The 22,412-nt window shown below is 35.3% G+C and overlaps 1 protein-coding gene across 3 annotated transcripts in view; it reads right to left on the reverse strand.

Moving 5' to 3' along the window:
* Positions 1-15,477, reverse strand: part of LOC129757741 (SPARC-related modular calcium-binding protein 2) — a 133,885-nt gene extending 118,408 nt beyond the window's left edge. For all 3 annotated transcript variants that reach the window (XM_055755028.1, XM_055755029.1, XM_055755027.1), the window contains exon 1: positions 14,798-15,477. The gene's annotated coding sequence lies outside the window, so the exon portion shown is untranslated. The remainder of the gene's footprint in view (positions 1-14,797) is intronic.
* Between the last annotated feature and the right edge of the window lie 6,935 nt (positions 15,478-22,412).

Genomic DNA, 22,412 nt, shown 5'->3' on the forward strand with positions numbered 1-22,412 from the left:
TCATATCAATTGCTCTCAAAAATTTTCAACATTTAATAACTGAAAAATCTAATGAAAAACCACTGTTAATTTTAAAAACATTCGTTTTTTAGTTGTATAGGAAATTTGAAAACTTTCTTTCTCTTTTATCTTTCAGGTTTATTTGTTTTGCAAGTCATATATTGTGGTACTAGCTTTTTAATATCAACCGGTTGGACCAGGGTTGGACCAGATTGGTATCGGAGATGCCAGGTGATCTGATTTATCAGGGTTTGTCCTTATTTTCGAAAGACTGTCCTGATATTTCAAAAACTCTGAGTTGAAGTGTTTTTTGAAAACTGGTCTCTGAAATGCCCTGAGTTGTTCTGGTTATCATGAGAAAACATCAAATTTAATTGAAAAACTTTGAGATAATCGAATAAATCTGTAATAAAATAGTTAAACCCATTCAACAGATGGTAATGTTTAGTTTGCCTTTATTTATGCAATCTAAGCAGAGTTGCTTGTTATTTTCATGCATCAAAAAGTGTACAAAACAATCCTAATTGTTTGTTTCGCGTTGTCCTTTCTTTTGAAATTTCTTTATTTGAAACGGCTCGTACTTCTTCGTGTTGTCCTGATTTTTGACAAAACCACCTGGCACCCTTGGTTGGTATTAAACCCGTCACGGCATAACTGAACCGGAAAACGAAAAAGGGCGAAACTTACAAATTATTATTTTTTATGACTGAGTACATAAAACATTTCTTGATAACAAACGAATCGACCAATAACTAAATGTTTCCACTATCTTAATTTTCATGAACCAAACATTTGATTTTTATTAAATGTTCCGAAACATCAAAAACGTTTTTACGATTCCAAGTTATTACTGAATATCCCCTTTTCAAATGTTACCCGAAATTTCAAAATAGTTTTACCTTTTTGAGAAGCTACAACAGAATTGATTAATAAAATAATTTCGGCTTTTTGAGAAGTTACACTAGAATTGATTCAAGATGGCGTATAAACAAAAGCCGAAAAATTTAGCTCCGTCGTTTTAATCCTCTAAATAAAGTGTAACTTCCTTCGATCTATCACGGTTCTGCTTAGGTTATGGAACCGGCTGCAGGTGATTACGTCCAAGAATATTAAGCATTAAAAAAGGTGAGTTTCGAGACATGTTTGTTTTTTTCTTTAAATTAAAACATTGTGTTATGAATCCGTTTTCAGTCCAAGTACGCAATAAGAATGCATAGCACGGCAGAAGCAATGTGGGACAGCTATTTTGGCTGTAAATATGGGGAAACCCCTATCTGTGGATCTGTCGTCGATTTCACAACACCTGAGGAATGCATTAGTAAACAATCTGCACGGATGATGCTCAACAGTAATCCTGAAGGTATCTCTCAACCGGAGAATAGAAAAAAGAGGAAGTTGAAGGATAAAGAAAATCGAAGGAAAAGCCACAGAATCTGAACGATTTTACTGTAATAGTATACGCTATAGTAAATTCGACAATAGATGACTGCAGGTAAGTTCTTATTTTCCACAATTTGAAACGTTTTAGATCACCCTAATAGAATTTTAAAGAAAGAACTTTCGATAAAAAAAAAACGTTCTGCTTTAAATTAATCAAAAGAATCAAAGTTTGCTATTCTTCAGGTTAGTACATATTTGGCAATAGGTTGTGGACATTCGTAGCAGAAACCGAATTCTTACATTATTCATCTCAATTTGTAAATTTTCGCGATTCGTTGTTTTAATTACGAATTTAGAGAATAAACGCCTTTACCTATACTACGTCACGATTCAATGATTTATTTTCTGAGGATGAATATTTATGTATTCTGATAAGCATATGTTATAAAGAGTTAAAAAAAAGCCAGAATATGTTTACTGCATAACAAACATACAGACGTTACATGAACAATGAGAAACTTGAAATTTGAAATAGTATGTTATTTACCCATCCCTAGCTTGAATACTTCTGTAAGATTAATAAAAAAAAGTTGAAATCACGACTTGACAGTCAATTTTGCTATAATCTTTTTGGCGAATTGTAAATATGACAACGTTGGCCATGATATGCCATTGAATATTCCCTATTGCTGTTGCATAAATGCAGGCGATGATTTTCTATGTTTTGAAAGTGATACCTTCTATCCCCGTTGGGGTGAAAAAACAAATCACAAAATATTAACGTATTATTAAATTTTTACGTTATGTTACGACTCGTTTGACTCATTCACAGCTAGACAAATTTACGGTAGTTCGTGAAGTGAATTTTAACGCCTTTATTTATGCAATCCATGCAGTTAGTGCACATTGAAAATTTTGAAAGGTACACCTGAGCGCACTCTAACAACAAAATTATAGGAAAATTTTGCTATCACGCCTTGAGAGTTTTATTTGCTATAATAGTGCTTGACATAGCATAATTGAAGGCTAAATTTTCGTACATGTTTAACGAGCGAAGTGAAGCCAACTTTTGCTAAAACTAAGACCTTCACTGCACCTCATTTTTCAAAAGATTTGAGAGCATAACGATATCTAATTTAGCTGTCAATGTAAAATATGTGGTACCTTATATAAGCATCATTGTGCTGTCCAAGCTCTCAAAAAACGAGGTGTAGTTAGGGTCTCAGTTTTAGCAAAATTTGGTATCACTTTGCTAACCAAGTATGGAAAATTGTGCTCTCATTTTTGCTGTGTACCACCTTATGTCAAGCAAAATGAGAGCACATTTGGCTCTCAGGGCGTGATAGCATAATTTGCTATAATTTTGCCATAAAAGTCTGCTCGGGATATCTTTGAAAAGGTTAAATTTAAGAACGTTTGACATTTCATAAAAAAACACGACAACAGTTATACAAAGGATGATTTTGTGCGAAGACGGTGCTGCTGTATGGTATCCACAGAAAGTTCTGTTGACGAAGTCGTCTAGCTGGTCAGCTAGTTTTCTACTTGCTGTTTTGAAGCTATAAAAAGACACAATGCCGTACGTAAAGATGATTTTTAGATGTATTTTTAATTGTTTTATAGTCCTGTGTTTTCTGTTGATTTAAACACTATCACTGGAAAATTATAATAGAAGTCCCTTTTCACATTTCCAAATTTGCAACAAAAAGTTACGAAAAATCGGTACGGTACGAAAAACCAAAGCATGAATTTTAAAACTTATCATTTTCTTTCAAAAGTTTTTTAATCAGTTGAATTTTGATTCGGAAAATGAAACTACAATTCTGAACTGCGGATTTTCGTTTGAATCGCTTATCTTGGAACCAAAAATTAGTTTTGATTTCCTTGTGTATTTTTCCCGGTTTTGGATCTGAATTCCCGGTTTTCTCGGTACGATTTTCAATTCCCGGTTTTTCCCCGGTATTCCCGGTTCTGTGTCCCTGCTCTATGCACATTTCACCGCATTTTCGGCACATAGTTAACTCAGAACGGTATTGAAATTTTGCAACCCCTACTTTGGATGTACATAAAAAAACGAAAACTGATTTTGATTCTATTTATTATCTTTTACTAAACCAAGAATTCCGATATTGCTTGGATTTTTCAGCTTCAGAGATCCAACGCTTCAAAAATGAAATTCTATAACGGAAAAAACAGTTAAAAAAAACTTCAATAATTTTGTTTCCTATAAGTCAGCATTATATTGTTCTACAATTTTGCCAAAAAGTGCACAAATTTCTAAAAAAATTACCAATCTTCAAAATAAGCTTTAAAAATCTTTGCACCTTAGAAAATGTGAATTCGTTGCCACCTGTTATTTACGATTAAGACATTATTGTTGTTTACGATTATACCGTTTTGTTATTGAATGCCCCCGCATTGCTGTTTTATAGAAACTGCTGATGAGTTCAGTGAATGCAGACTTATGACTTCAAACAATATTTTTATTACGAGCAAATAATGTGATCCAGATAATCGACCATCGAAAGTATGAAAACTCAGGTGAAGACAGTTTGATCTCAAAGAAACGTTGAAGACATTCTAAATAAGTTGTCTTTAACTTCCAATCAATTTAATGTTTCAATAGATTAAATTGAGATTTAGAATTGAAAAATGTGGATTCAAATTTGGATTGAAAATTTTAATTCAAGTTAGTTTACTGACAAAAATTATCACAGAACACGAAATAATTTATATTTTACCTGAAAACTTCATCCTATGCATTCTTTTTTTTTTTTTTTCAAAGTTCGACTTACGTTGTTTTTGATCAGATCACTTTAAAAGATTTTCCGAAACCTTCTGCCTCTTTTCGGTTCAATCCAATCATACTCTCTAAACTCATTCAGGACGACCGAGACAACCGCACAAGAACATAAATCGTCCCGAAACATAAAAATTCAAACACGAGATCCTACAAGCTCACCACATGCCTCCGATCAGACCGGCCGCGACCCGCTGAGCATTCTCAACAGCGAAGGTACAGGACCGAAAAATGTCCGCGTGGTAATCAGTTATCACCAATTAGCCAGCCGAATGGACGAACGGAAGAAAAAAAAACTCTCGTTCGGACGAAGGTGGTGCAGAGATATGCCGAATTTCGAAAACCAAACCTCACCTCGTCCCCGAGGTCGTGCCAAAAACTGAATATGTATGTTGCCAGAAGATGCCAAACCGAAAAGAAAAAGAATCCGCAAAAAGCCGCATTCTTCACACGCGCAACACCGAAATTCCTCCCCCTGCTCCTCGGATTCCCGTACGCGTACTTTGTAAAGAGAGTCGCGAATCTCCCTGAAGCCTGAAGGAAGAACTCGAACCGGTCTCGCCCGATGGCCACAGGTCTCAAGCTAGCTGGTCTCTGGCTGTAATGCCCCCTGCCCCGAGAGGTCTGGCAAGTCGTAGCTGAGGTTGCTCGACGTTTATACTCACTGATACTGACTTTAGGTTCAGGTCGACTTTCGGTGCCGTCACGATGGCTGGCAGATTTTCGGTCGTTGTTGCTTTTTTACTCGCTTTTGGTGTCTTTCGTCTCATCTCGTTCGCTTCAATTTCGTCCTATGGCCATTTGTTCCGTCTCAACTGCATTACCGAATCATTAAGGTTTGTACGGTATTTCGAAATTTTAAATAAGCAAATTCAGCCCACCTTTTCTTATCGCCCGGTGTAAACGTAATTTGTTCGAGAATGTCATTCGCGAACAGTTGAAGCAACAGGTGGTGCTTTGAAAATGCAATAAAAAAAACATACAAAGTTGGGAAAAAAGGGAATAACGAGAAGTTAGATTCAGAATCACAATTGAGTTCAAACGAGCAAAATGATTCAAAATTTTATTTAAATTCGGGGATTTAAGGAAAACTCTCAAAGTGTTGACAAGTCTAAGAAATTACCCGGATTCACAAACAGTTTGGGAACCTATAATCTTGCTGACACGATGTACATTTTCCATTCTAAAAAAGTCACTTCACTAAAGTGAAGTTTTGAGCAAAAACAATTATAATCCCTGATCCATTACCGAGAGGTAAACCTGTTTCGATATAAATTAAGCTTTCCACACTCATGCCTAAGTAGATCATGTTTGATTCAATGAGTTTACAAAATGCTGAGGTTACACGGGGAAAAAGAGCGATCGTGAAAGTTGGATTAAGGGATGAATAAGTTTAAATGAGGATAACACAACTTTGTAAGTGAATGAAACCTTGTTGGTTGACCTGCTCGATTTTGAGCGAGCAACAGTCTTTGTACCTGTGAGATTGAAAGGACCCGTATAAGCCTAATTGAAGTTTTCTTTCGTTCACTTCACCTTTGCTCTTGTAAAAAGTTGATTTATTGCTGAAATTTCTGAGTGTCCGAAAAAAAAATATCATGAGATTAAATACACTCTGTCGAAAAGGAAAACGTTGAATTTACATGGATTTTCACGTAGGCGCTCATTAGGTGATTTTTTGCTCGGCTTACATGAATTATTTAGAAGCAAATATAAATTCACTTGATCCTTACGTGAAGTGAAATTCACATTGCCGTTTGTTGTCAAAACAAAGACACATTCGATTTACGTGAAAATCCAGTGACCCTCCAAGTACAAAGGGATTTGGTGCACTTTATGTGATGTTCACGTAGCTCTGAATAACTTCATTACGTAAAATCTATGTGAAAGAATATACTGAATGTGAAATACATACTCAATATGGCTTTCATTCAACAGTTGGTGCTGGCAGTTAGAGAAATTACGGGTGATGGAGACGCTGATTTTTCGTGAGTAATAAACAATTTGATGTGTGATTGTTGTTTACATCTTTTCCTTTTTAAAAAAAGAATTTAGAATTGGGCAGCTAGGACGGACAGACAACCGCTAAAAGGCACATCTATCGGATTTTTGCGAAGATATCGTGAAGTGAAAGGTAGTGTGATTTTAGTTAAGTGCGTACATGGTGTTATACGAATAATTCTGAAAAAATAATTATGTCTGCAAAATCAAAACATTTCTCTTTATTTTTTCGGAAAAGATTTACTACGTTTTTATTCCAATAAAATCTATCTAAAATGCATGTAGTAGAACGAATCCCTGTTTACCTTCGATCTACGTTATATGCACATACCCTTCACTCAGCCGAAAAACAAACGTTAAATTCACCTGGATTTTCACGTAGGGGTTGATTACGTGAATTTTTGCTTGATTTACGTGAAGCACTTGGAACCCACCAAGAAACCACTTGATTGCTACGTGAAATTCACATAGTTGTATTTTGCCAAAACGAATACACATCTGATTTAAGTGAAAATCCAGTAATCCGCTAAGTATAGGCGGAGTTGGTGCATTTTATGTGATGTTCACGTGACTCTAAAAAGCTTATTCACGTTACATTTATGTGAAAGAAAACAGTTCTGAATATGGCGTGGCTCCAACAGTTGGTGCTGTCAGGAAGAATATTTCTTAGTGATGAGGAAGCTGATTTTTGGTAAGAAGTTAAAAATGGTTGTGTATTCGTCATTTATATCTTTCGCTTTTTCAACAGAATTCGAAGTTGAGCAGCTAGGACGACCAAGGAGGCAAACAATAACGACTTTTTCGCGAGAATTTGATGTTGATTTAAGTGAAGTGAAGTGTAAAAAGTGAAAATGTGAAAAAAAAAAAGTGAAAAAGTGAAATTGAAAAATGTATCTTAAATTGAAAAAATAAAATCTCTTGCAAAAACCACAAAGTTTTTTTTTTATAAAGATACGAAAAAATTCTACTACCTTCATATTTCAGTAATATCTACGTGAATTGCATGTAGCATAGCGAATCTCTTGTCACATTCGAGCTACGTTATTTCCATGTACAACTCATGTAGAAATTACGTGAAATCTGCTTGCTGTGCGAGCCCGTTTTGCTACCTGAAATTCACGTAGGTTTCACGTGATTTTCATGGTGGCAAAAATCCATGTACATTTTCACGTAGCGTTCATGTGAATAGTTTTTTCGGTGTTCAAATGGAACTCACCTAAAACCTGGATTGCCAGGTACCAAGATTTGTCTGTAAAACACCGACTTTTGACCCTTCGTCCAGATATTGGTCAGACACAGATTTTGCCCAGATTTTTGCTCAGAGTGCCCAGATTTTACAGGTTTTTAAAATTGAGTGACGAAATCGATATTCATGTATCGAAAATGATCCGTAAGTGCCAGATTGTACTAGAAATCTCGCTTGTATGCATTTCTATTTGACCAATAATTCATTAAAACTTTGTTTTTTAAATTAGATCGGCATGATACGTGGTAGGAAACTGCAGTGTTTGTTATATAGTTTTCAACTCGAAAATAACCTGTATATAAAACCACACCAACACCAATATACCCCCGCCCACTCGCTCACATGCATCGTCAAAATTTCGGTACGGTAACAAATTTGTGATCTTCCTTGTGCCCAGACATACACAGACTTTTTTCCCAAATTGCCCAGATTTTTTATCCTCAACACCTGGCATCCCTGCCTACAACACATTTTTTTCTGTAAATCACACACGCTCTTTTTTTTTAACTCAAAATTAAGTAGTTTTGGTTCAAAACAGCACTTCGGTGGCTTCCCTCAACTTTGAGTTTGACCGGGCAATAGCAAAACTAAGTTCTGATAGGCATACTCAATACTAAGTTCGGCAGCCGAACTCGAATTTATCCTTTTTTTTTCGAGGGTAGCTGATTTTCAGCGAATTAAAGGATGATTAAAATTTGTTGTAGCCGGATGTTGCTATTCCGGTACATTGCATTGCAATTACAGAGCGGTGGAAAGTTTTGACATTCCCGGTCAAAGAAAACTTCCGGATGTTACTTCCCACGGGAAGTAAACAACATCCGGAAGTTTCCGGACATTCCAAGCCGCTCACCATATGATGACAATGACGGACAGAATTTTACGCTGACACGGTGAACATGCATTTCATTATGAAGTTCCTTCATAGTCTTCCGGTAATTGTTCCGGAACGACATAATTTTGCGACGTGTTCGTTGGTTGCTGTTCCGGTTCGGACTGAACTCGCTAAGTGTTTTCAGTCCAACAAAGAGAGTTCAATTTTTAGTTCATAAGGTCGAACTCAGCTTTGGTCCCTCGCCGAAGGAAAAAAGGGATCAATTTTGAGTTCGCAGTTCGAACTCCGTTTTGATCCATCGCAAGGAGGAAAAAAGGGTACTTAACTTTAAGTTCATAGAATCGAACTATGTTTTGAACCTCGGTCATACTTAATTTTGAGTTAAAAAAAAAGAGCGTGCATGAATTCTGTTTGCTACGCAAGCTCTGTTTGGTACCTGAAATTCACATAGGTTTCACATGAATTTCAGGGTGACAAAAATCTATTCACCTTTTCACGTAGCTTTAATGTGAAAAGTTTTTTGAGTGATACGTGGTGATACCACTGATCACACTGCACCGTGGTCCAAAAGGGCTAAAAGTGGAACTTTTTTCGTAGCGCCTCTGTCTTTTATCTTATCTCTTAAGTGTCTTCAGAACATTTGCTTTTCAAACATGCTCCATCACTTGAAAGCATCAAATGTTAGTCAAAGTCCACTATAAAAAAAATTGAAAATTCTTATTTTTTATTTCAATAGATAGAGCTTTACTTCATACTACAAAGTTGTAAAATACGTAAAAATATGAAACTTTGTTGAATACATCAAAACTCTATCTCTTTTCAGAGCAGGGTTATAAAGGTTTTATTTCGAAAGTTATTTAAAAGTTAGTTTTTTAAGCTTAACTTTAGATAGATGAGGATTTACATGAATGAGATGTTCTGAACATTTGTTAAGGTATTCAAATCACACGTTTTGCACAAGATTTCATGCACATTCTACGACATTTCCTAACCAACTTATTGCAACTTTAAGTTTTATTTATTTTTTTTTTTTGGGGAGTTTATTCGGCTTGCAGTCTTGTTTTTAGCAAAAACGACATATTGATTTATGTTTCCAACGTTTCGATCCTTATTGGATCTTCTTCAGGGACTAAAAACGATGTTTATTTAATTAGTTCTGTTGATCGTTATTTATGCTTTCTTACCGAAAGCATGCCGTTTTCTTGTGAGTGTCGAATCGGCTGGTCGGCTGGTCAAGCTTTCATAACGACTGATATATTATGCAGTGGCGGTGGATGGAGGCGGTTATTCGTAGTGGAGGGCGGTGGCGGCTGGTTGCGAGAAAAATATATCAATATGTATATGCCCAGACATTAGTGACGAAGTGTGATGATGAATCAGAGATTGCGCGGGTTCCCAGTAAGCAGATCCTCTTTTAAGGGAACGCAGTCTGTCAGGTTACCGGAAGCCGGACTATTGGCTTAGATCAGGGGTGAGCAACCTTTTGAACCAAGGGGCCAATTTAAATTTGAAATCTTGCCAGAGGGCCGCACTTAAAATATTGTTTTTGTGATAATTATCAGAGCTTCACATCATTTTTCAACTTCAAATTTTGGCGGGAACCAATCTGAAAAAGGAAAGATAAAACGAAATCACGTGCTCAAAAACAGTTATTCAACATGGCGTCATCACTTCCATTTAGAAATCTTCTGGAGCTTACAACATTGATAACTAAGAGTGTGATAAAAATATTTTTATAGAAATCACAGTTTTCTTAGCGTTGTACTTTGAATCGCTATTTGACTTTTTGTGATTTTTTTTCCACAATTAAAACTTGTTCTCAAAGCTAGATTTTTTTTTCCTCTACAAACGTTAAAAACCCCGTTTTCTTAATTGAAGTTCTGTATTGGATCATTGCATTCAGATGTTGAGCAAGGTTGTCGGAATCACAGAAAAATGTTCAATTTCGCATATTTTTAAGCAACTATTTTCAAAACTACATTCTTTTTTGAGAATTTTATCATTTTTAATCTTATTTAAATATCATTGAGATAGAATTTGGTAATGTGGATTGTGAATTATAAGTGAAAAATCTCAGTTTAACAATGTTTGTGATAAATCTTCTATCAAATTTCTGAAAAAAACATCCCAGATAATCGTCGAAGATATTTAGGGTGCAATCACAGAATTTCAGATATCTATTGTTTTATCAAGAACTAATAATTTTTGTGGGTAACTTTGATGCCAGCTGATTCATGTTGATAAATAATCTAAAATCGTTCACCCAAACTCTATTATTTAATTTTCGTTATTTTCGTCAATATTCAGAAATAAAAAAATACATCTCAAGTTTTTGGTTTATTTTTTTTTTGCCAGTATTTGCATGCTAACAGAACAAGCCTTTTTGACGAATTGGATAGAATAATTTAAAAATAAATTATCTGCTGAGCATATTTTTTATCATTTAACTTTATTTTTGCTTGTAATGAAAATAGCGACTTTAGCGGCTTCGAAACTCATTTGATCATGTGTAGGTTCCGATTTTTGGCTGTTCTTCCGACTCACTTTAATGGATTTTGCACTCATAGTGGAAGGATTTAAATAATAAGGAAAAAGTATGCTGAGTAAAAAAAACACTCCAATATTACGTTATCCCAATAAACAATATTGCATTTATGCTTTGAACAGAACACAATGCTCACCCCTGGCTTAGATCATTGGATGTACGTTTCTATATTAGATCTTATGTGCCTCTTAATGAGCACTTCGAATTTTGCGATGTTTCTTTCAGATCGTATATTTACCGGCAGTCGATTATAACAGATTTTACCATGGTAGGTAAAAGCTTTCTTAGCAAATTCGGAAAAGGGCAGAGGTACATACAGGCTTCTTTGATTGCTCAAAGAGTATCTGGACGACCGTATTGCAGATTATGATGTGCAAGCGGGTTTTGTAGGTGATTGTGGATGATAGATGCAGCTTGTAGTTCTCTCAATACATTAAGTGGTAGAGTAGGTTTATCTGCTTCAAGATAAAGGCTCCTAGTTGGATACAGCTTAGTCCGCTTAAGATGACCTTTAAACGGCGGTTTCAAGGGTTTGATACTCGTTTTGGATGCGGCCCCCCAGATGATTAGGTATTGTAGTTTGGATTGAACAAATTGCTTTTGGGGTACGAAGCTATTTATTTTCCAATAAGTCCGCACGCTGTGGCAACTTCAATTTTGGTTATTTTTATATGATTTGTGCAGTCGATTGGTAATCCAGGATATGTGAATGTCGTCATTTGTTCGATTTTAACTGATCTCGAAAAGTTCACACAGTTCAGTTTTAGCAGTTCGAAATAGATTCAAAATCATGTGCTTCGTTTTGCATAATTCCAGAGACAACGTGTTTTCGCTGAGGTATTCCTAGAGGAGTCGCTTTGTGCAGGATCATGAGCTTTGTTTCAGTATATAACAAGCAGGTATCATCAGCATATAACCGAGGTTTTCCGTGGAGCTGCCAGTTAGGCAATCATTCACGTAGATGAGGAACAACAAGGGGCCCAAGTTACTTCCTTGAGGCACTCCTATCGTAAGCGGGCGGAGATGACTTTTGAATCCGCCAGCATTGTGTACTGATTTTCGTTCAACAGGAAGCTTCTGATAAGATCGTGCGCTTGTCCGATAATTTCATAGAGGGCTATTTTCCTCAGAAGGATAGTATGGTCAATAGTGTCAAACGCCATTTTGAGGTCTAGAAAAAGACGGCTATTTTCCTTTTTTTTCTCAAGGGCGTGATAAATTTCAGCAAATGCAGGTTGCAATGGTGAAGCTTGAGCCTGAGCAAAATCCATATTGGTGGTCGTATATAATGTTATTTTATTGGAAATAATCTGTAATTCGTGAGACCAACATATTCTAGAACAGTTTACTCAGGACTGATAGAATTGAGATTGGACGGTAGTTGTTGGAATCTGTTTTTGACCCTTGTTTATGTCTGGATATTTTAAGATAATCTAGAACTTTCCACTTGAAAGACTCTCGTTAAAGACGTTTTTTATAAAATGCGAGAAAAATTTAAGCGTTGCTTGATAAAATGAGTTGGAATCTATTTTTGACCCTTGTTTGTGTCTGACAATTTTAAGACAATCTGGATACTTTCCATTTGAAAGACTCTCGTTCAAGACGTCTTTTAAAAAATGTGAGAAAAAATTGAAGTGTTGCTTGATAAAATGAGTTGAAATTTCGTTATCACCCACACTTTAATTAGGGTCGAGGTCTTTGATAAGCAGGATAACTTCCTGGGAACTCGCAGGTCGAAGAAATATTGAGCTTCGTTGAGGCTTAAGAGTACCAAATCTATTGGAGTCTCCACGACTTTTAATCGAAGCAGCAAGCTGGGGCCCTATTTCACTGAAAAATTCGTTGAGTTTGTTTGCAACCAATTCTTGATCCTCGATTTGTTTTCCTTTTACATTGAACTTGATTTCTTGACTCTCTTTTTTGATCCTTGAGCATTTGATAACAGGTTTCTATAGTATTTATTCTCTGTTTGTGTTTTTTGTTTTTCAAGATTTAAGAGTTCTACTAAAGCTCCAAAGCCAAATCTAATTCTTCATGCGTCATGCAATGCTTGTTGTTCAGTGCCCTCCGATGAGTTTTCTATGCATGTATACATATTTTAAGATCATGATTATGTTATAAAACAAAAATTGTACTTGAATCGATGTCACGAATGATTGAGTAGGACACGAGAAACCGGTACTAGAAGGATGAAGTAAAGCCATCTTTTAGGGTGCGTTTTTAGAAGACTTGGTTACGCAATTGTGAAATTTCTCAAACTTATATCTTAAAAGTACAATATCTTCGAAACGGCATCCCGAGATTATCAGATCATAGTTTTTTCGTTTCAAGCAAAGACAAAGTTTTTTATAAATATGCTCAGAAGTTAATTTTTTTTTTTTCCAAAATTGAATTATTTTATATAATTCAGAGAAATGGCTTGTTCTGTTGACCCAAAAATTCTGTGACGATTATCTGTGATGCTATTTTCAGAAATGTCATAGAAAAATCATGCCGAACATCGATAAATTATGTATTTTTTATTAAAAGGCAATCGACATTACCATAGACATGAGTTTTTCATGAATCAGCAGTAAAAAGCCTATCCCAGTAGCATCTAAATTAAATTCATGAAAATCCATAACATCTGTAAAAAAAAGCTTCTAGAATCAAGAATGTAAACTGTAACTTTGACAAAGTTTGTTTAAAAGTCTGAGAATGTATGATTTTTTTCTATGATTTTTATAACATCGATCAAAAGCAGAGTTAAAGGTGTTTCTGTAGTTTGAAAAAGGTTACAATTTTCGTTTGTCATAAAAAAAGGGAAACAAACGATGATTTTGTTTGTAAGAAAGATCAGTGAAAAAGTTCAAATCAATTAAAACATTAAAATTATAAAAATAAATCATCAAGGTACTCGTTCTATTTTGGCTGATAGTATTCACCTTGTATTTAAAAAAACCGGTGTTAAATTTCTGTTTTTTTTATCATGATTTTTTTTTTATTTTCCCTTTTTATCGTCTCAAAATTGTCGTTATCAAAAATGACATAAAGCTCTGCTAAATAAATATAAGAACATTTTTATTTTGATTGCGGCCCACCGAAAATATTTCAAATTTAATCTGGCCCCTTGCTGCACTTTCTGGGAAATGGTCCATTTTGGGAAAAAAATTCTGGGAAATGGTCCATTCTGGGAAACAAATCTCTGGTAAACGGTGCATTCTGGAATGTTTTTTTTGGGAAATGGTTCATTCTGGGGTTTGATTTCGTGTATTTGTCATTCTGGGGAAACTGCATTCTGGGCAAAAGTTTTCGGGTAAATGGGATACAATCGTTTTGTGTAAACTTAAATTTTGATGTTTCCTCATTCACTGATCCAATATTTTTTTCACAAACACCATATATAAGTTTTTGTGTCTTTACTTTCAAATATAATAACATGAACCAAAATAATACAAACTTAGTTTAAGTTCTCAAAAATGACAAAAATTATTTGAGTTTCATACCATCAAAAAACAAAAACAAACAAAATTCAAAAACTTTAAGCTATTTTTAAGTCAGCATAATCAAACATGAAAAATTTATCTTACTTTTGAACTCAGGTTCAAAATTTGACAACAACTAAACATCTAGAACGCCACTTCCAACTTTCAGCCAAAATATTCAGCCAAAATATAAACTAGTGGTAAGCACCAGAACTCAGAGGGAATTTGAAACATTGTAAGTTTATAAATAAATAAAACAACAAAAAATCTAATTTTGATTCATTTTCCTCAGAACCTGCTTGCTTATCAATGGTTTGAAACATCGCGTCCTTGAATCTCACCCCGACATGTGTTAGGCACAGGTGTGCATTTAGGTAGACATTTTTCTAAGGACAGGATAAAATTTATACCAGGTAGGTTCTCGCGAGCAGCTTTTATGTGTAACCATAAATTAATTATACGAGACACTTAAAAACGAACAAATGGCAAATTTTCAAAACGCAAACAAATGCCAATTAGCATAACTCACCTGGAAGGATGGACCTCGATCGGGTCGATCGGGTTAGCTTGAGCTTGATGAGGAAGAAGAAATGCTCCACCTCCACTGCTATTCAGCACCAGGGATGGATGTCAAGAGCTCGGAAATATTATGATGGTTGAGGAACTTCGATGAACTGGTAGATATCGAATCGAATTTGAATTTTTTCTTTTGAACAAACGAAACGAGCTTCACACACCGCGATCGGTTTTAAAACGTTACACTTTATCGAAACTGCACTTGTCCCGTTGAAGAATTCTTGAAGCTGATAGTTTCACGGGATACGGAAGAGAGATGGTTGATTCACACTTGAAAACACTCACGTCTTAATCAGTACTGTTGCAATTATCAAAACTTCAAAGAGTATTACGGAGAACCAGCAGATTTGTTTAGCATCCGTCCGTTTTGATCGAGACTTAACACTTTAACACTGAACCGGAGAGGTGGTGTCAATCACTTGTCAACCAATAATTCGATAAGCCAAACTTCTCAAACTAATTATTTATGCCTATAAGAATACCTAATTGACAATCTACTCAAATTTAACCACAACTTGTATAAATTGAGTTCATCCCGAATCGATTCGGGTTATTTTCTAAGATTCTCGAAGGCCAATCCCAAAACACGTCCGCCGATCAGCGAGTTCCAAACTGGACTGCGAACGACGTCGAACGACGACGACCGGCACAGGGCACAGCAGAAGGATCATATTGCGCGAAGCATACGTAGAGAAGACTACGGACGGACGGACGCAGATAGACAAGCGAAGAAGCTGAAGAAGCTAACATCATCGTCATCGTCATCATTCTCGTCATCATCATTATCGTCATTATAATCATCAGCATAAACGTCGTTGCGAGCATACTTTAGTGGATGCGTTGGCGGCCTACGTTCGTTCGATGAGTTATGCTGCATGCATGCTTAGCGCGTGGAGGGCGACAGTTTATTTCTGAGAATAAATATGCACTTGAAAAGCTCCTTCCGAATCCCAAACGTTGTCTTAGTCGTCATCGTCATCATTATCGTTATCAAGCGTGGTCGATACAAATATCGGTAGATGCAACCGCAAAATGCATAAATTTGGATTGCTTTCGATTTTACCGCACAAGCGCTTATCGGTCATGATTAATAGCAGCTGAAAGCATATTAGAAAGAGGACAAATCATTAAAAAACGGTTTCTAAACGAAATAGTGAGTTTTTTCCAGTGATTTTCTGAAATGGAAATACTTGTGGATAACAATATTTCCGAACCCCTTTTACAAATTGACCGATAATCATAACTTTTCGTAAGAAGCAAACAGAACACAATATATGTTATTAAATTTGCGTAGCATGATTGAAGATAGAGCAAAACTAGAGACTTTCAACAACGAACTCAAATTAATTGCCTTTACCGGATTAAGTCCTTCTCGAATTTATTTCGAAAACGGTTCGATTGTTATCAGATTCAAGATTCATCAGAAAAGTTGTGTCGCTAATGTACGAAATCTACTCAGTGGTTTTCAAAGTTATACCTGCCGAACCCAGGCGGGTGTTGAGAGCCTACAAGGGGGCGGTGGAAGGGCTCAGAATTTCTAATTTTTGTTGCATTTCGTAACAAATTTATTCCAAAACAACCTCAACTGGGCTAGATTCATGATTCATGACGATCACCCGACCATCGAACGAATCTCGAACCTGTCTTGGGCCGCTTTTTCTATCTGGGTTCCGAATACGATACAAGAATGCATGCAAGTTTTCAATATTTGTTAAGGTTATGCGGGATAGGTATCAGATGTTTTTTGATTGAAATGCATTTGAATTCACTGAACTGAATGCTCATTAATGCATTGAATGCTAATTAACCTTTGTTTATGATTTCGATTTATTCAGATTTTACTGATTGGATTTCCGATGCAGCAATTTATGTTTTAGAATACTATTCAAGGGCGTCACAAGCTCAAACAACAATTTTAGATTTTTAAGAACACAAGGGCGTTATACAGTTCCCGTTCGATTTTGACAACAACATTTTGTGTTGCAAAAAACGAATTTTGCCAAAATCAAACGGATCTTTTCTCATTTTTTATTATTACTAGAAAAAAAAATATAATAATTAAACTTATTTTTAGTCAATTTTTGATCATTTCAGTCATTTTTTTAACCATGTTTTGAAGCATTTAGCAGTTTTCTGGTTTTGTTTAAAATGTTTGTTTTTTTTTTTTGTCATATTATTTTTGTCATTTTCCATAAATTTTTAGTTATTTTTCCTCGTGAATATTTTTTTTTTTGGTTTGTATTTGTTTTTCAATTTTGGGAAATTTTCATCATTTTTGTCTTTTTTGAGTACTTCATAAATTTTTTTATTTTTGTTTTTGTTTTTTGTGGTTTTCTTTAATTGAAATTTTCGGTGATTTACGACGAAAAATAAAACTGCTGTTTTTTACGTTTTTCGTACGACGGCCGTAAAGGAAATACGTGGCAAAACCAGTTTTTTTTCTGAGGATGGCTGAAATTCAGTAAGCCGAAACGTAAAAAAAAGAAGTTTTATTTTCCGTCTTAAATCACCGAAAAATAGCAATTAAAGAAAACCACAAGAAATGGCGGTGATCAAAACCAAACAAATAAAAAAGTTGTTCTTTTTTCTTTTACCATCATTTAAGAACGTAAATGGTGTGTGTGTCTAAATTATATTATAGCGAAAATTATAAGGTAATGTCGTTCCAAAAAATCGTTCGACTTTGAACAACGACTTTGACAAAATCGAATGTTGTCAAAAAGAACTGGGTCTTTTTTGAATCAACACCAAGTTTTATACACCTAAGTGTAAAACATCAGATTCGCGTAACACCAGCTGAACGGGGGACAATCAACCTGCCTCGCTGAATATCGTTAACTGACTGGCTGTGGCTCGCGACACGATAAGACAGGCGGTTCAGTCATCGTGACCCGTGTGTATGCGTGTAGTGATGTCTATGAAGAGAATACCGACGGGAAAAGGCCTAGCGGCCGAGAGAGTGTGCCGCTCGCAATAATCGGCTACACATCTCCCCTCCACACTATGGAACGAAAATGAAAAAAATGCATTTTTCGGCATCAAAGCTAGCCATCCTTTTCTTTCCTTTTCCAACTATTTCGCTCATCATTTTTTAGTATTCGAAGGGTGGTCCCCTAAAGAGAAGTTGAGAGCACGTTCCAACTTTCCTCTGTTAAATCTCCCATCGCAACAGTTCTTCAATTGAGAATTTTAAGGCAGTTCTGCTTTTGTTTCATTATAAGTTTTTTTATGAATAACATTATTAGAGACAACACAATGTTCGTTATAATTTAGTCAGGATTTTTTTGGGATAATGGAAAATAGACTGATCTTGAATTCTATCAGCTTTCTCACATCTATTCTTCTAAACGAGTATTCGTCTGAAAAGTGGTCGAAACCTCTTAATCTTCTATAGTTGTTTAACAGCATGCATTGTAGTGTATTATTGTATTTCTTTTATTTTCTTAATTTTTTTATGTTGTTGGATGGATAAGCCTTGATTGGAACTCTCATCGCAATCATACTTCAGTCTGAACTCCCATAGTGATTGGAAACTTAAGCCTCTGATTGGAACTTCCATCGCAATCAAACTTCGGTCGGAACTCCCATCGCAACTGGAAACTTAAGCCTTTGATTGGAACTCCCATCAGTAAAATATGAAAATACGTAAAGTGAACCACCAGAAACCTGTTCATGTTGGTCCTCCCGATTCACTGAAATTTTATAAAATAAATCTCCAGAACACTTCATGTTGGTCCTCCCGATCCAACGATAATTTGTAAAGTGAACCTTCAGAACACTCTTCATGTTGGTCCTCCCGATCCAACAAAATTTTGTAAAGTGAACCTTCAGAACACTCTTCATGTTGGGGGTCCCGATTCAACGAAATTTCGTAAAGAACACTCTTCATGTTGGTCCTCCCGATCCAACGAAATTCGTAAAGTAAACCTTCAGGACACTCTTCATGTTGGTTCTCCCGATCCAACAAAATTTCATAAAGTGAACCTTCAGAACACTCTTCATGTTGAATGATAAATAGTAAAAAAACACATCTACAGGAGGTTCCGAAGAAAAAAATATATAAAACTTTTGAGCTTTGAAAAGACCGTACAAGAGTTATTTCAGATAACCTCTTCCATGAATCAGTTTTGGCATCTTTCTATTTAAAGAGTTTTCTATCAAAAGATCAAATAATCAATTTGTCAATTTTTGTGAGAATTGATGAGCTTCAGAAAATCTCATCCAAGCCTCTTTCTATTTAAAGAGTATTCTATCGAAACAAAAATTTCTGTGTTAAAAAAAGAACTTCAACATCTTAAATAATCAATTTGTCAATTGAAAAACAGTTTTGAATAAGAATTCATGGGCTTCTGAAAAATAAGAAAATATAGTTTATCGCATGGCAGGCACCAACATGAATAAAGTTAAGATAATTTTTTAATTGTATGGGCCTGAGGTCTGAAAAACTTTGTTATAATTTAAACTCATCCATGTATTTGAGAATTTTAAAATTAATGTTTTCGCGAGTTCGCGTTGTTTGTGATTACATTTACCTAGAACTAGACGATGAGATGCATGTCTCCAGTCTCCCGACAAGTATGAGACTCCTATTGCTTCTTTTAGCAAATAAGATGTTAACATTCAGAAAAAAAATTCGCAAACTTTAAGATTTCAGTTGAATTTTCAACTAAATTTCAGAAATTTATGCTTTTACAAAGACAAAAAAATATATGATAATTTCAGACGTGTATCTAAACGCTCTATGAGTGCAGTAAAACGCCATAAGCTCAAAATATTCACTATATCTACTACCACTAGCTTTAGTTAAATTTTCGAAGCAAAAATGTATAAAAGACTAAAAAAGTATTGGATCCACATTTGAATTAAGCTCGTTAGCCGTCATTTCAAATCCGAGAAAAAAGTTACCTATTTGAACATAAAAACATCTAACTTCACAATAAATTAGATTTTACACAGCAATTTTTTTTTTGCTGGTGTTTGTCCCGCTGACTTTCCAGCAAAATTCCCAGCAATTTGAATTACTGAAAACGATCAGCAAACTCAATTGCTGGAAATCCGGCAATCTCAATAGCTGGAAACTAGTTATCTCAATTGCTGGAAATCAGCTTTTTTTTCAAATAACAACCGGAAATTTTGCGATTCTAAATATGATTTCAAATTTTAATATCAATATTAAGCTCTCATGGCAGTCATATTCATAATGAGAAATTGGATGTTTCATTTTTCTTCAGCTACATTTATTTAAAGTTTTAAAACAAAATAAAATAATATTTGCCAGTGGGTTGGCCGTTTTTTGCCATGTTTTGGACATCATGCTCCATCTGAACTAAAAATTAAATTATTATTTTCTTTATAAACAACTCAACACCGTTGCATACATGAGAAACAAACAAACACTTTTCGCGCGCAACGAAAAATAACTAACAAAAACAAAAAAAATATTCGAGTTTGACAGATTTTTTTCAGCAATGAAGATCAAGTGCTGGAAAAATCAGAGAATGTTTGCTGGTTTCCAGCAAAAAATTGGATTGCTGGACTTTTCCAGCAATTTTTTTTTGCTGAAAACCGAGGCAAAAATTTACTGTGTAAACAAAGCTGTATACACACAAAATTTTCGAGGCCGGAATTTAGCAAAATTTTGCTCAAATTTGACCAGCTAGAAACTTAGCAATCAATTTAGCAATATTTTTTAACTAAAAGTTTAGCAAACGAGTAAAAAAGTTAGCCGCCGCTGTTTTTACTCATATTTTTAGCAAAAACCGGAGAAAAAGATTGCCCGGATCCGTAATTTCATGTTCTGTTATTTTTTCTCTGGAGAATCAGGGGAATGTTTGATTATTGAGTAGAATACACAAATTTCATTCACTTATAATTTATTTTTAACATTAAAAAAATCACACTTTTTGTCAAACGGAAATTCCGATCCTGGGAACGCACCTACTGGCTAGCGAAATCCCATGCCATCTTCATTAAAGAAAGCATCGGGGTGTTTGCCGGATGCAGCTTGTTTCCAGTTGTGGTCCTTCTTTATTGCCGGACTGTTGCGGGTTTCGTGTTGCAGTTTTAACCTGGTAGAAAAAAAACAAACACACAAATTTGAAATTTAAAAATTGGACAATCTAAACATTTTAAGATCGGACCTTACCTGTAAGCATCCGGTGTCGATTCAGATACCATTTAGTCGTGGAGTTGGCCACCACAAGAACCACCACCAACGAACATCCGGAACCGCACTTAATCGCGACAGCTTTTTGTTTTTCTCCCAACTGGCGCGGCGGCTGCTGACTGTGAACAAAGCGGCTGAAAAACCTTCGTTTTACTAAAATCTAGTAAAATGACCTTTTTTATTACTAAAATCAAGTAAATGTAGCTTTTTGCTAACTGAACAGTAAAAAAATATTTTTGCTAACGGAAAGTAACAGCGAAATTTTGCTAAGTGGAGCCCCGAAAGTTTTGTGTGTACACACAAAATTTTCGAGGCCAGAATTTAGCAAAAATTTGCTCAAATTTGACCAGCTAGAAACTTAGCAAAAAAATTAGCAATATTTTTTAACTATAATTTTAGCAAACGAGAAAAAAAGATAGCCGCCGCAATTTTTACTCAATTTTTTAGCAAAAACCGGAAGAAAAGATCGCCCGGATCTGAAATTTCAAAATTTATTGTTTTTTCTCTGGAGAATCAGGGAGAACGTTTGATTATGAAATAGAATTCACAAATTTACTTCACTTTCAATTTATTTTTAATTTTTTTTTTAATTTAATTTCACGTTCGATCAACGGAAATTCCGATTCCATCTTCATCGACGAATGCACCAGAGTGTGTGCCGGATGCAGCTCGTTGAAATTCCAGCTGTGGTCCCCTTTATTTCTGGTCTGATGGGGGTTTTGTGTTGCAGTTGTAACCTGAAAGAAAAACAAACAATTTTGGATTTAAAAATCGGAAAATTTGTACAATTTATAATTCGCCCTTACCTGTACGCATTTGGTGTCGATTTGGTTAGTATTTTGTTGTTGACTTAGCCACCACTAGAACCACAAGCATCGAACTTTCGGAACCGCGCACAATCATGTCTGTTTGTTATTTTTCTTAAAACCCGCGGCGGCTGTTGTCTGTGCACAAAGCGGCTAGAAAAACTTTGTTTTGCTAAAGTCAAGCAAAATGAACTTTCTAATTGCTAAAATCAAATAAATTTAGCTTTTTGCTAACTCAACAGTAAAAAAATATTTTTGCTAACGGAAAGTAACAGCGAAATTTTGCTAAGTGGAGCCCCGAAAGTTTTGTGTGTAGAATAAGACTAAATATAATAGTTTTTCATGCATGGACAAAAAAAAAAACGAATACCCGAACCAGGGATTACCAAGCCCGCCCTGTAAAATTTAATTGGGCAAAATGCAAAATACAAGCTTTTGAAGGTAAAATGTAGTCGATTGTACACTGTAAATTTTTGCCTCGATTTCCAGCAAAAAAATTTGCTGGAAACGTTCAGCAATCCAAATTTTTGCTGAAAACCAGCAATCGGTTTTCGAATTGCTGGATGTTTCAGCATTCGATTGTGTTCTTGTCATTT

This window comes from Uranotaenia lowii, chromosome 3, assembly GCF_029784155.1.
Source record: "Uranotaenia lowii strain MFRU-FL chromosome 3, ASM2978415v1, whole genome shotgun sequence".
Lineage (NCBI taxonomy): Eukaryota > Metazoa > Arthropoda > Insecta > Diptera > Culicidae > Uranotaenia > Uranotaenia lowii.